Source organism: Chiloscyllium punctatum, chromosome 5, assembly GCF_047496795.1.
Source record: "Chiloscyllium punctatum isolate Juve2018m chromosome 5, sChiPun1.3, whole genome shotgun sequence".
NCBI lineage: Eukaryota > Metazoa > Chordata > Chondrichthyes > Orectolobiformes > Hemiscylliidae > Chiloscyllium > Chiloscyllium punctatum.
In genome coordinates, this window is record NC_092743.1 from 106,660,767 (window position 1) to 106,673,981 (window position 13,215).

Sequence of the window (13,215 nt, forward strand, 5' to 3'; positions counted from 1 at the left end):
CAATCCTAATTCCCCACACAAACCCAATATCTGTTTAGTTTGTGCAGAGGGTATCAAGAGACATTTAGGCAACTTGTCTACTGTGGGGTCCATGAGGCAGTTAAAATCTCCCCCTATAATGATGTGCCGAGACTTGAGACTTATCAGTTTAGAAAAAGCATCTACCAAGAATTTAAGAGGATGAGCTGGGGGACAATTAACATTTAAAATGCCATATTCTTCCCCATTTATCAAGGCTTTAAGAATTATAAACCTCCCGTATGTGTTTTTAACACATTCCAACAATTTAAATGAGAGATTTTTCCTAACCAATATAGCCACTCCCCTACTTCTGGTATTAAATGATGAAAAATAACCTCGGTCAAAGCCATTCTGCTGTAATTTCAGATGATCCTTGTCATCCAGATGTGTCTCCTGTAACAAAGCAATATCCACCTTCTCCTTTCTAAGACTCAAGAGTACCTTCTTTCTCTTAATTGGTGAGTGACTTCCCTTGATATTCCAGGTACACCATTTAATCAAATCATTAGCCATAATCTTCTGCAATTACATTTAAATTCCAGAGAGGAGGAACCTGAACCACAAATTGCTGAGCCTTAGTGTCGAATGATCCACCAAATATAAAAACTACATAAACTAAAACCACTATATTTAACAAACATACAAAATTATTAAAAATAAAAAACAACAAAAACCAGAAAACAAACCAACATATAACGCGCCAATAGCGCTGAGTAGGGGAACACACCCCCTGCCCGGAGGCGGAAACTACCCATCCCGAAATACCCATAAATAGGCATCTAACCATCTCAACCACCTTCACGTCTCCCAGCTAGAGGCGCATCGGAAGCACAAGCTAAAAAGAATAAACACCCCATAGAATATCAATATGAATAAATAAAACATTCTTTTATAAAAAAAAAGGGAATTAAATACCTCACCCATCCTTTGGTATGTCCTAACTTAGAAATTTAAAATGTACACCTTAACGACCACCAGACATAGTTTGAACCAAATTATTATCAATAGAGGAAAAAAAGGGGAAAAACAAAGATCCAACTGGATTTCCTCCACTTCTTTTACAGAATGATAAACGTATACCCACACAACGATATTTATACATACTAAAATTGTTTAACTTAGGTTAGTTTGTCCACAAAGTCTCTTGCCTTCTCCGATGTGTCAAAGAGATGCATGGATCCATCTAAGGTGATCTGAAGCACTGCTGGATATCTCAGGCAGTACTGAATCCCAAGCTCCTTCAATCTTCTCTTGACACCATCATACGATTTTTGTTTCTGGATCACCGCCATTGAAAAGTCCTGAAAAAAACATGATCTTAGGCCCCTCGTAAATTAGGGCCTTTGGATCCTTCCCCTGGAGTCTGGAAGCCTCCATGACTCTCTCCTTATCCCGGTAATGATGGAACCGCACCAGGGAAGGACGAGGGCGTTGACCCAGACCCGACCTCCGTGCTGCGACCCGGTGAGCCCTCTCTATCTTCAATCCTCTCATATCAGTCTCCAAGTCAAGGAATTTCGGAAGCCAATCTTCAACAAATTCCGCAGGCCGCTCACCTTCCTTACCCTCGGGTAGACCGATGATCTGAATGTTTTTTCTCCTGCCCCTGTTTTCAAGATCATCCACTTGGTTACGCAAATTATGAACCTTCAGGGCTTGGATCACTTCCTTGAATGAATTGGCATCAGCTTCCACCACTGTGACCCTGTGCTCCACCTCATCCGTCCTCTTCTCCAGGTCTCCCAGCTGCTGCTTATGCTTCTGTAGCATGAGAGAGACTGGAGCCAGCTTCTCTTCAATCTGTTTCCCCAACATCTCATGAGATTTCAAGAGCTGGTTCACCAGGTCCTGGAGAGTAATCAGCTCCGAGGCTGCTGCAGGCTGAGCTCCAGGCCCGGCCTCAGATGCTCCTCCTCCCTCTTTAGGCATTTCTGGACAGCCGAAAATACAGGTAAGTCCATTTTTAAATGTTTCTTGGGGCTCCACAATCTTTCCAACACCCCAAGAAATCCTGATGACCTGGGTTGGGCAGGTTAAAGGACCGTCCTGCTCCTGCTGCGATGCGAAGCTCTGCAGTGTGATCTTCTCAGATCGCCGCCATCTTAGATCCCTCTATATTCACCATCTTAAGAATTCCCAAAGCACAACAGAAGAATTAAATTATTGGCTTTGTTCTTCAGAATCTGGCTCATTTTGGGTTTTAATCCCATGACAATTTGCTTTGATAATAGCCCTTTCTATTAATGTGTCCATCTTTGTATTAAAGCTCACATAAGATTTACCTTAAATCTTATACTCAGTAGAGTGATTCAAAGTTGTCTCTTTTGCAATGACCTGAATTCTTCTGGATCCTGCCTTGAGGCCTTCCTGTTGCAGATTATTTAGTGTCTGAGTGAGTGATATTCAGCAAGCACAGCATAAAGTTATCAAATTGGCTCTGCAGAGAAGAAGCTTGAGGAATCAATTGAGTGACCCAGATCCTGAGTTATGCTTCGACGTTACTAATTAGATTGGAGCAAAACATTGCAGTGATGTTGGGGTTGGGTGGGATATATAGTGAAATGGTATTGATTGGTCTTCAATAGGGCCAGCATGGATTTAGTGGGTCAAATAGCTGCCGCCTATGCTATGTTTTTCCATGAATATACTAAAAGCTCTACAATTGCACAAAACCCCCAAACCATTGATCTTTTGCTCAATCCATTCCAAAAAAAGGATCGAGTTTTTTTTTAAAAGTCTGCATTTATTGTTCTTCAATCTCTTCAATTTAAATTTATTTTGATGTATATGACTTGATCAATTGAGGATGCTGTGGGTTAATAATGATATTAATAGAACACCAGGACTTTCAGTCAGATAGGACACTATAGCTTAATGATGAGATCCAGATTGAAGCACAGAGCAATGCTTTTGTCATCTTCCATACTTATGGTCAAATGATTTAAAAATAGCATAACATCTTTGTTCATCAAATGTAATCAGCTTTGTTACTGAACTCATATTGAGGGCTAACATTTACAAAATATATAGATTATTTTTTAAGAAGATGCTAATGTGGAGGATGCAATAGTGTTGTGGTGATATTGCTGCTCTATGAATCCAGTGGTCTGGACGAACAATCTAGAGATTATGGTGTCAATTCACACTATGGCAGTTTGAGAATTTGAAGTTAGTCTCTTGAAGTGATGGTAGATCTTTACTATGAAGCCCCAAATTGGTTCAGGGGTCCTTTTAGGGAACAATACCTGCTGTTTATGCCTGGCTGGGGCCTATGTGTGACTCTAGTCCTGTAACAGAATGGTTAATTCTTGACTGCCTTTTGCAATGGCTTATAAAGATACTCAATTATATCAAACCTGCTTTCAATGCTTGAAAAAGCTGGTTCCTTTATACTACCTCAGATCAAGCTGCGGTTCAGTGGATAGAGCTCTCCCCTCTGTCAGAAGATTGTAGATTTAATTCCACAGATTTGACCACATGTAGTATTGAGGTTGTATTACATTATTGGAGATGTTGTCATTTGTGAATCTTGCATGAAAAGAAAAAAAATCAGAAATTATGGGGAAAACTAAATAGAAAGTGACATTGGTAATTTTGGTTAATACATAAATCCTTTAATCTTCACAATTTCCTGTTCACGTAATATAATCATTGTTTTAATTGTGTTATGAATCTACCAGATGTGCAATGATGGCTTTGCCCTTCGATATGTAGGCTGAATCTTGTTATGAATAATTGAATTTGAATCTTTTTTTTGTTAGCATTTTTCAATAACATCATCAACATAAGACATGACAGCAGAAACTTCTCAAATTCTAGGCAGTGAGAAAGGTGAAACAAAACCTTTCACGGTTTTGTGCTGTTCTTAAAGTATAATTTGTGGCATAATGGCTGCAGGAGTTTCCTCAGCAATGTTCCCCTTTCACAGGAAGACCAGTGGAAATAGTGGTCACTGTCTCACTCCTCCAATTTTCTGATGAAGTTTTGATGAGGAAGTAACTGTTACTAGGAGGAAATACTTAAAGCAGGCTTACTTTACTTTAAAAGAACCCCAACAGTCAAATTACTGGACACATCCACCTTTGACGAAAGTTCAATATTATTAAAATGAGATCAGCAATTAGGTGATAATTTATTTTAAAAGCAGATAACAATCACAGGATTCAGGGGGATAATAGGAGACATGAACAATGAATTTGAGAAGCATTAGATACAAACAAATAAATAATTTAGTACTGCAACAAAGAGAAATTTTTTCACTTGGGATTCTGTGCTTTTGGAATGCTCCTGCATTAGACAGCTATAGGTGTTTAGTCATTGAGTTTGTCCAAGGTTGAGCTTGATAGGTTTTTGTGCAGCAAGGTGTTTTAAAGCATATGGGAATTGGACAGGAACATGGCATTGATATACATCAGCCATACTATTAGTGAATGACAGCAGGCTGGAGGGAATGTGCTAACTCTTGAAGGTAATCCAACATTGGCCTTTTGAAATAAAAGCTGGAAATACTCATCTGATGTGAAGTGAAAAATAGAATTAATATTTTAGCTTTTTGACATTTTATCAAAACTAGACCTGTTTCCTGTTTTGTTTACAGAAGCAAGTATCTAAACTCATTCTGTTGCACACCAATTACTAAGATGAACAACATTTAATACACAATTGAGGTAACATGTTTATTAAACTAACTTTAGTAAGACAAATATAAGGGAAACCTCTGGGCTCTTTAAACCAATTAAGTAAATTACTTTGTAGTGTTCAATCTGATATTTCCATTTTAAAAAAGGATTGTTAACTGTTGGTAATGAAATTCACAATTATCTATATGTGGCCACGACATTAGTCTGTCATTGGGCTTTACTTCATAGAAACTATAGTCCAAGAGTTTATTTATACTGATATTCTCCTGTGTTCATAATTTCTCTCTTGCTCTCTAATGCTCAATTTCCTTCTTGCTCTTGCCCTCCCCTCATGCTCTTTTATGATTTGAGTGCATGACACAATTTCAAAATTTGCAGGATGACTTAAAAATTGGAAGTATCCACCTCAGCCGGACCAGGTATTAAACCCCATGTTATTGGCACCAACCTGATCCACACAAGCTATCTGGCCAACTCACCCTTCAAGAAGCCGGTTGTTATAGCAACTGCACTTTTACATGCATGTTGTAGCTATGAATAATGATGGGAGAGACTCCAATTTCTTGCCAATGTGTTAGACCAGGAATCTCTCTCTGTCTGTCTGTCTCGCTCCTGCTATGAACTAATGTACCTTAGCCATTAGGTCCTGGAGTTTGACTTGAACCTGAAGTCTCTGCCTCAGCCAGAGAAAGGATGACTCCCTACTGTGCCACAAGATCTAACCTTGTTCCCCTTATTCAACAAAAAGCTATTGATCTAATCCTTGAATTAACCCTGGCATCTAGAGGGTGAGGGCAGTGATTAAAGTTTCTCCCATCCTTTGTGTGAACACATGCTTCCTGCTTTCAACCCTGGATGGCCTGGAATTATATTGGACTTTCTCAACAGAAAATAATTTCTCTCTCCAGATCAAATTGAATACTTTCCCAATTTAAACAGTTTGATTAGATTACCACCAACCACTCAGCCTGAAAGGCATGCAAGTGAATTTTCACCAACTTCTTGCAAGTTAACTCTTTCAGTTCTGGTATTAAGCTAAACTCCATTAGACCTTGAATACAGTAAAATCAAATTAGGCATGATGTTTTAACATCTTCTGAAATCAAATTCAGTTTGCTTACACTTCCTTTGCCGCATTTTAGTTTTGCATATTTGTAAACGTTCTCTTTTATTTTCAGTTTTCTTCGTGGAATCTATGCTACTGCTCTGGTCTGCTTGCTGTGGTGTGGCTGTAATGAATGAAACAACAGGTGGCTGGAGGCAACTGTTGTGATGAATATGCAGAGGGTTAAAGAATTTTTTTTTAAAAAACTGCTTTTTTTTTGAAAAAACAAAACCATTTCTAGTTATTGAACTTTAACAAAGGGAAACTTGTATTCAGAAGGATTTGTTTTGAATGAATATCCATCCGTCTTACTAATATATTAATCTGAAACTTTAGGAACCCTAATATTTAATATGATTGCAATTAGTGGTACATGTTTCATCGCCTTATCATTCATCCACATTCAGAATGACTATATTTAATACCTTGTATGCCACACTGGGTGGGGAAGAGTCTTCTTTAACTACACTTTAAACAGATGTTACAGATGTCTTGCTTTGTGTTTTTTTTACTACGAGGAAAGGTTATGACATCAAGTTTTGATTGACACCAGATCAGGTAAGTTTGCTCTGGGAATATCCGAGGCTATAGATTGGCTGTTCCCTGGTGTTTAATGTTTGTGGGAGGTCTCCAGCAACGTTTGTTAGCACTTATCCAAGTTCCACCTCTGCCCTCATGCCAATCCATTGGGAGTCTATAAACTACAGTCCAATAGAGAAAAGTAACAGTTGAAATCCCTATCACACCTATAACCCTTCTCTGACTCACCCCCCACCCCCTACTTCACTTTCCTGCTTTCTCTTTATATTTTTTTTCTTTCTGTACTCTCCTCTTCCCTTGACTTCCACCTTTTTTTCTAACACTTAATCTGTACTTTTATTTCTGAATTACAGGGCTGGAGCTTCTAGGCCCTCAGATTTCAGAGCTTGATGTAGACTAACATATGATGCAGCACTGAGAGAATGCTGCACTGTCGGACGTGCCACCTTTCAGATAAGACATTTAAGCCTGACCCCATCTTCTATCTCACGTAGACATAAAAAATGCCATGGATCTGTTTGAAAAAGAATGTGATCAGCATTACCATCACAATCACCCACAAGCAACATCCCTGGGGTTAGCATTGACCAGAAGCTGAACTAGACAGCCACATAGAAATACTGTGTCTACAAGAGTAGGGCAGAGGCTAGGAATCCTGCAATGAGTAACTTGTCTCGTGACTCCCCAAAGCTCTTCATCATCTTCAAGGCCCAAGTCAGGAATGTGATAAAACATGCCCCAATTACTTGCAAGTACAACTCCAACAACATTGAAGAAGCTTGACACCATCTATGACAAAGAATGATTTGGAGATGCTGGTGTTGGACTGGGGTGTACAAAGTTAAAAATCACACAACACCAGGTTATAGTCCAACAGGTTTAATTGGAAGCACAGTAGCTTTCGGAGCGACGCTCCTTCATCAGGTAATAGTCATGACAAAGAACCCTGTTTGATTGATACCATGTTCATATGCATTCATTCCCTGATACACAGTAGTAGCAATGTGTACCATCTATAAGATGCACTGTAGATATTCACCAAGGCACCAGGGAGGGCAGCTTCCAACTATTGAGAAGGACAAATGATGCTTGGGAACACCACAACCTGCAAGCTCCCTTTCAAACTGTTTAGCAATATAAGTATCGCTGTTCCTTCACTATCACTGCGTCAAAATGTTGGAACTCCCTCACAACCTAACGGGCTACCTGTGCCAAAAGGAAAGACGTGATTCAACTGGTAGCTCACCACTACCACTACCATTACCACGTTAGGTTAGGCAAAAATTGGTGATAACTTCAGACCCAGCAAGGGAATCCTCCTTCCCTCTGATTTATCCTCCCTGTTCCTTTTCCCCTTCTTTTACTCTCTGTCTCTTGTTTTCACTTTTCCTCTTTTTTTTACTCGTTTTGCTCTTGCTGTTTCACACTCTCCCCTATAGCCTTTCTCTCACCTCTCTTGGTTTCATTTCTCTCACTTGGCTTCCCATCTCCCCTTTGCTTCTCTTCTATCTCTTACCTCTTTCCCTCTTGCTCTGTCCGGAAAGGAAATGACATTATTTGACAAAAGTGAGAAACCCTCTCATCATATAAACAAAACTAACATAGATTGTTCTACTGTCAGGGTTTAGCCGAAATAATTAGATAATCTAAAGGGTAGGTTTGTTGTATTCATTGTACAGTGACTACAGTATAGATCAAGTCCAGATGTATCACAACATCTCTGAACAGGTTGTTTAAAAATATGTTTTTTCAGTTAGGTGTGTCTGATAACTTCTCACTTGGTGTGATTACTTAAACCTGGGGGCAGACACATGGAGATTGAGAAACTGAACTAAGGTGACCTGCTGTAGGCATTTTAAAGCATTGTATATAAAGCTCCTCTGCCCATATAGAAGCGGGTATGTCATCTCAGTGTATCTTTGATGCATAAAACACAACAGCGACAAGCAGAGTAGAAGTCCAGAGCTGAAAATGTGTTGCTGGAAAAGCGCAGCAAGTCAGGCAGCATCCAAGGAACAGGAGAATCTTTGTTTCGGGCATAAGCCCTTTTGCCCGAAATGTCGATTCTCCTGTTCGTTGGATGCTGCCTGACCTGCTGCGCTTTTCCAGCAACACATTTTCAGCTCTGATCTCCAGCATCTGCAGTCCTCACTTTCTCCTCAGAGTAGAAGTCCACCCAAGGCAACCTTTCTGATCAGAGTATTACAGATTTTGTTGGTCTATTATCAGAAACAAACCATAGTAATTCATAGTAGATTGACTGCCAGCTGAACTTGATTGCCTTGTGATGGTAGAGTTGGCAAGATCCCAGAGATGAGGTCGGGAATAAAACCATTTCCCAAAGAACATTGAATCTTGGTTGTGGTTCGAGTGAAAGCTGAGAGTCCTAATTATTGATTTGCCAGGTTCTTAAAATCTGATTTAATTAGATACGATATTTGAAGTGTATCAATTAGACGTGGCCAAGCCTAATCCCATCAATGGATACAAAGAAACACTTCAATCATATTGTACTGTAATCTGCATTGTTCTCATGAAAATGACCCATTTCTTTATATGTTTCTTCAAATTAATTGCACTGTCTTCACAATGGATGTATTTAATTCCAAAATGTATTCCATTATGCTATTCGATGAAATAAAAGCCACATTTAAAATGGTTAGTGCAGGTTTAATTCCATATCATCAAAACTTTTTTTAAAAGTTTGATTTGTTTAGTTTTTAATTGGTTAATTCGTAAATATTTGAACGTACACTCAAGTGAATGAACGTTAGCAGGTTTAGTGAACATAGCACTACACAAGGAATGATTAGGGAGATCTTGTCAGAGATGTTAAATACTCAGGGCCCAGTTCCATCTTGTTGTCACAGGATGGTGATGTAATTCCTTTTGCACATGCTGTGTAGCTATTCTTAGTATAACGATGTGGTTCACCACATCTCTCCACACCCCTCAGGTTTTTTCACCAAACAAGTAACATTAACCATTAATACTTAACACTTTAAGAAATGTGTGTCTTTAATGGCTGTATTTTAATATGAATGAATGAAACGTTAAGCGTTCAATTTCCTGGGGATGTTGAAGAATCCATTTACCAGTCAATGGGAAATACTGAGTGGTGGTATAAAGAGAGTTGGGATTAGAGTCTGTCTGGCGTGACAGTGTTCAGTTTTGGACACCAGCCCTCAGATTAGCCTTGGAACGGGTGCAATGTAGATTCACCAGATTAATAGAGTCATAGAGTTGTACTGCACAGAGACAGACCTTTTGGTCCAGCTTATCCATGACAACTAGATATCCTAAATTAATCCAATCCCATTTGTCCCCTTTCCTCCTTAACCTCTCCTGTTCATATAGCCATCCAGATGCCTTTTTAATATTGCAATTGTACCAGCCTCCACCACTTTCTCTAGCAGCTCATTCCATACACGCACCACCCTTTGCATGAAAAGTTGCCTCTTATGTCTCTTAAATCTTGTCCATCTCACCTTAAATCTATATACTCTCGTTTTGGACTCCCCTACCCTTGGAAAAAGACCTCAGCTATGCATCCTGTCCATGCCCCTCATGATGTCATAAACTATAGGGTCACCCTTCGCCTCTGACGCTCCAGGGAAAATAGCCTCCGCCTATTCAGCCTCTCCCTATAGCTCAAACCAATCAACCCCAGCAACATTCTTATAAACCTTTTCTGCACCCTTTCAAGTTTAACAAGTTCAAGTCTTTCTTATATCAGGGAGACTAGAATTGAATACAGTACTCCAAAAGTGGCCTAACCAATGTCCTGTACAGCTGCAAAATGACCTCCCAACTCCTATACAGTATTCAATGCACTGAACAATAAAGGTAAGCATATCAAACACCTTTTTCTCTACCTTATCTACCTGCGATTCCATCATCAAGGAACTATGAACCTGCCTTCCAAGGTCTCTTTGTTCAACAATACTCCCCAGGATCTTGCCATTAAAGTGTATTAGTCCTGCTCTGATTTGTCTTACCTCTCATTTATCTAAATTAAACTCCAACTGCCACTCCTCAGCCAATCAGCTCATCTGATCAAGGTCCCATTGTACTCTGAGATAATCTTCTTCATTGTCCATTACACCTCCAATTTTGGTGTCATCTGCAGACTTACTAACTATTCCTCCTATGACGACTAAAAGGATTAAATTATGACTTGGATTACATTGATTAATCTTGCATTCCATCGGGATTTAGATGATTAGGGGATGATCTAATCAAGTTGTTATTTATTTCCTCTGATATGGGAGAATTCACAATGAAGGAGCAGAACCTTAAAATTTGAGCTTAACCATTTAGGGGCCAAATCAGGAAGCACTTCTTCATGCAAAGAGAAATGAAAATCTGGAAAACTCTTCACCTAAAGAACTGTGAATGTTAGGGAAATTAGAGCCATTAAAACTGAGGTGAATGGATAATTTAGGGTACTGAAGATATCAAACAATATGGAGTGAGGGTTGTGGATGGGGTTGAGTTACAGATCAGCCATCATCAAATCGGATGGTAGAATAAGCTCAAGGGGCTGAATGGTCTACCTTGGTCCTATTTTCTCTGCCCTGAGTTGGTTTTGAGTTTTCAACTGCATCATGTGATTCAGGGGAATGCAAAGGCCCTGGTGCCAAAGGGAGCTGACGTGTGAGATGTGGCAAAGAGAAATTCCACCAGTTTAACATTTAACAGTTAAATGTTCCACTGAGCATTTGTTAATTCGTACTAATATCATTAACGTTTGAGTAAAACAGAATAGATCTCAATCTAAAGGTGGAGGCATGTTACACTGCCTCAAAGCGTAAAAAATGTAGTACAAATGGTATCACTCTATCTTGCCACCTTGTATGCCTTCATTATTATACCTTCCCAGCACTCACACCAGATGTGGGTTCTGAAATTATGAATTATACTGGGAAAGCTTTGCAGCGCAATCAATTTCTGATCTCAATGCACTTGTTGTGAGTTCCATAATGTAGGCCAGAAAGCAATCAGAAGGCTCTGTGATAATATCATTAGTAAAACAAAATCTGCCAACAATCTTCTCAAGCCATTTAAATCACTGATAGTAGATAAACAGAAAACATTTATTTTGAACCATGCTTTCATTGGACGGATGAAACTATAAATTTGAATTGTTACTAGGGATCATAGATTAGGGATGTATTCGGACTACTAGAATGAAGTTCCTTCGAACCATGTACTCGCTGCTATTATACAATTGGTGCCAGTTTTACAGTTTATCAGTTCTCAAAGTGGGAATATTGGAAATCACAGGCCACTGCAAGGCAGCACTCTAAGGGCAGTCCTTGTCTTGTTTATTTTTCATCACTGACCAATCTCTATGATTCTTCATTCAATAACAAAACTGTAATACGGACAGACAGTAACTTTTTTTAACCATCGACTACTAGTCAGCTCAGAAGTGATGAGGGTCTGAGCTCTTGCCTCCTCTCCCATGTTGGTGGGAACACACAGCAGGCAGCCCATGCTCTGCAGGTTTCTACTACAACACGATTAGGGGCTTATTTCTCTTTCTTGATTAGAAACTGAACAGTAATTCTGCCCCCTGGAGCCTGCCTTCGAGAAAATCCCCTGGTCAGGGAGCTTAGCCGAAGCACAGTGTTCCAAATTTCCATGGCCGCCCACCTCCAAGACCTCTTTCATAGGATAATTAGTCCCACCACATCCACCTCCTCCATGCCACCCACCATTGCTTTTTTTTTCTTGTAGCAATATCACTGCAGATTTCTCCTCTTCAAGTATACATGCAATTCCCTTCTGGAAAGTAATCATTGAATTTCCTTCAGCTCTTTCAGGCAGCACGTTAGATGTTCAAAATATATTGTTTAAAAAAATGAACCCTCTGGTTCTTTTACAAATTATCTTGTATCTATGTCTTTTGGTTAGAAATACTTCCCACCAATAGGAAACGCTACTTCCTATTTGCTCTATCAAAACACTAAATGAATTTGGACATCTCTAACAAATCTCCCCTTATCCTAAACAGACAATTCCGAATGGCTGTCATTTTTTTTTAAAGATTAGATTACTTACAGTGTAGAAACAGGCCCTTTGGCCCAACAAGTCCACACTGACCCTCTGAAGAGCAACCCACCCAGACCCATTCCCCTACACATAACACTACGGACAATTTAGCATAGCCAATTCACCTAACCTGTACATTTTTGGACTGTGGGAGGAAACTGGAGCATCCAGAGGAAACCCACGTAGATACAGGGAGAATGTGCAAACTCCCCACAAACAGGCAGGAATTGAACCCAGGTCTCTGGTGCTGTGAGGTAGCAGCGCCAACCACTGTGCCACCGTGCCGCCTACAAAGTCTGTACTATAATTATGTAACTTTTTAACAAAGAGTTTTCCACCAGTTATCTTTCTGTCCTTTTATATTTAACAGACAAGTCACTGGAAAACCTGATCTTTTGTCCTCTGCTGTCAGCTATTTTCAAACCTATGGTATCAGTTTGGGACTCACTCAATCTCTATTTTCACTGTATTGTTGGTCAACAGCAATCTGTAATTAGGCAGTCCGTAATCGCACACTGTCGGTGGACTGAGGCTAAACCTTCATCAAAGCAACCACACTGTCAATACTGCTCCTTGTGAATGCAGCAAGCTCCTCGCTCTTAAAACATCTGGCATGATCAATGGATTGAAGAGTTCGTACTGAAGCTTCACAAAACATCACAGTCTTTGCAGAAAAGAAATAATAAAAGAGTAAGCTGGCTTCCTTTGAATGCATTTGGCAATAAATTTACCTCACGCAAGCCTGTTAACTGTCCCAAACAGTACCACAGTCATAATTAATACTGCAGGATTTTCAAATGATAGTTGACTGTCTCATTTGGGGTTTCTCATGACGCCCTTGGTTTTATTATT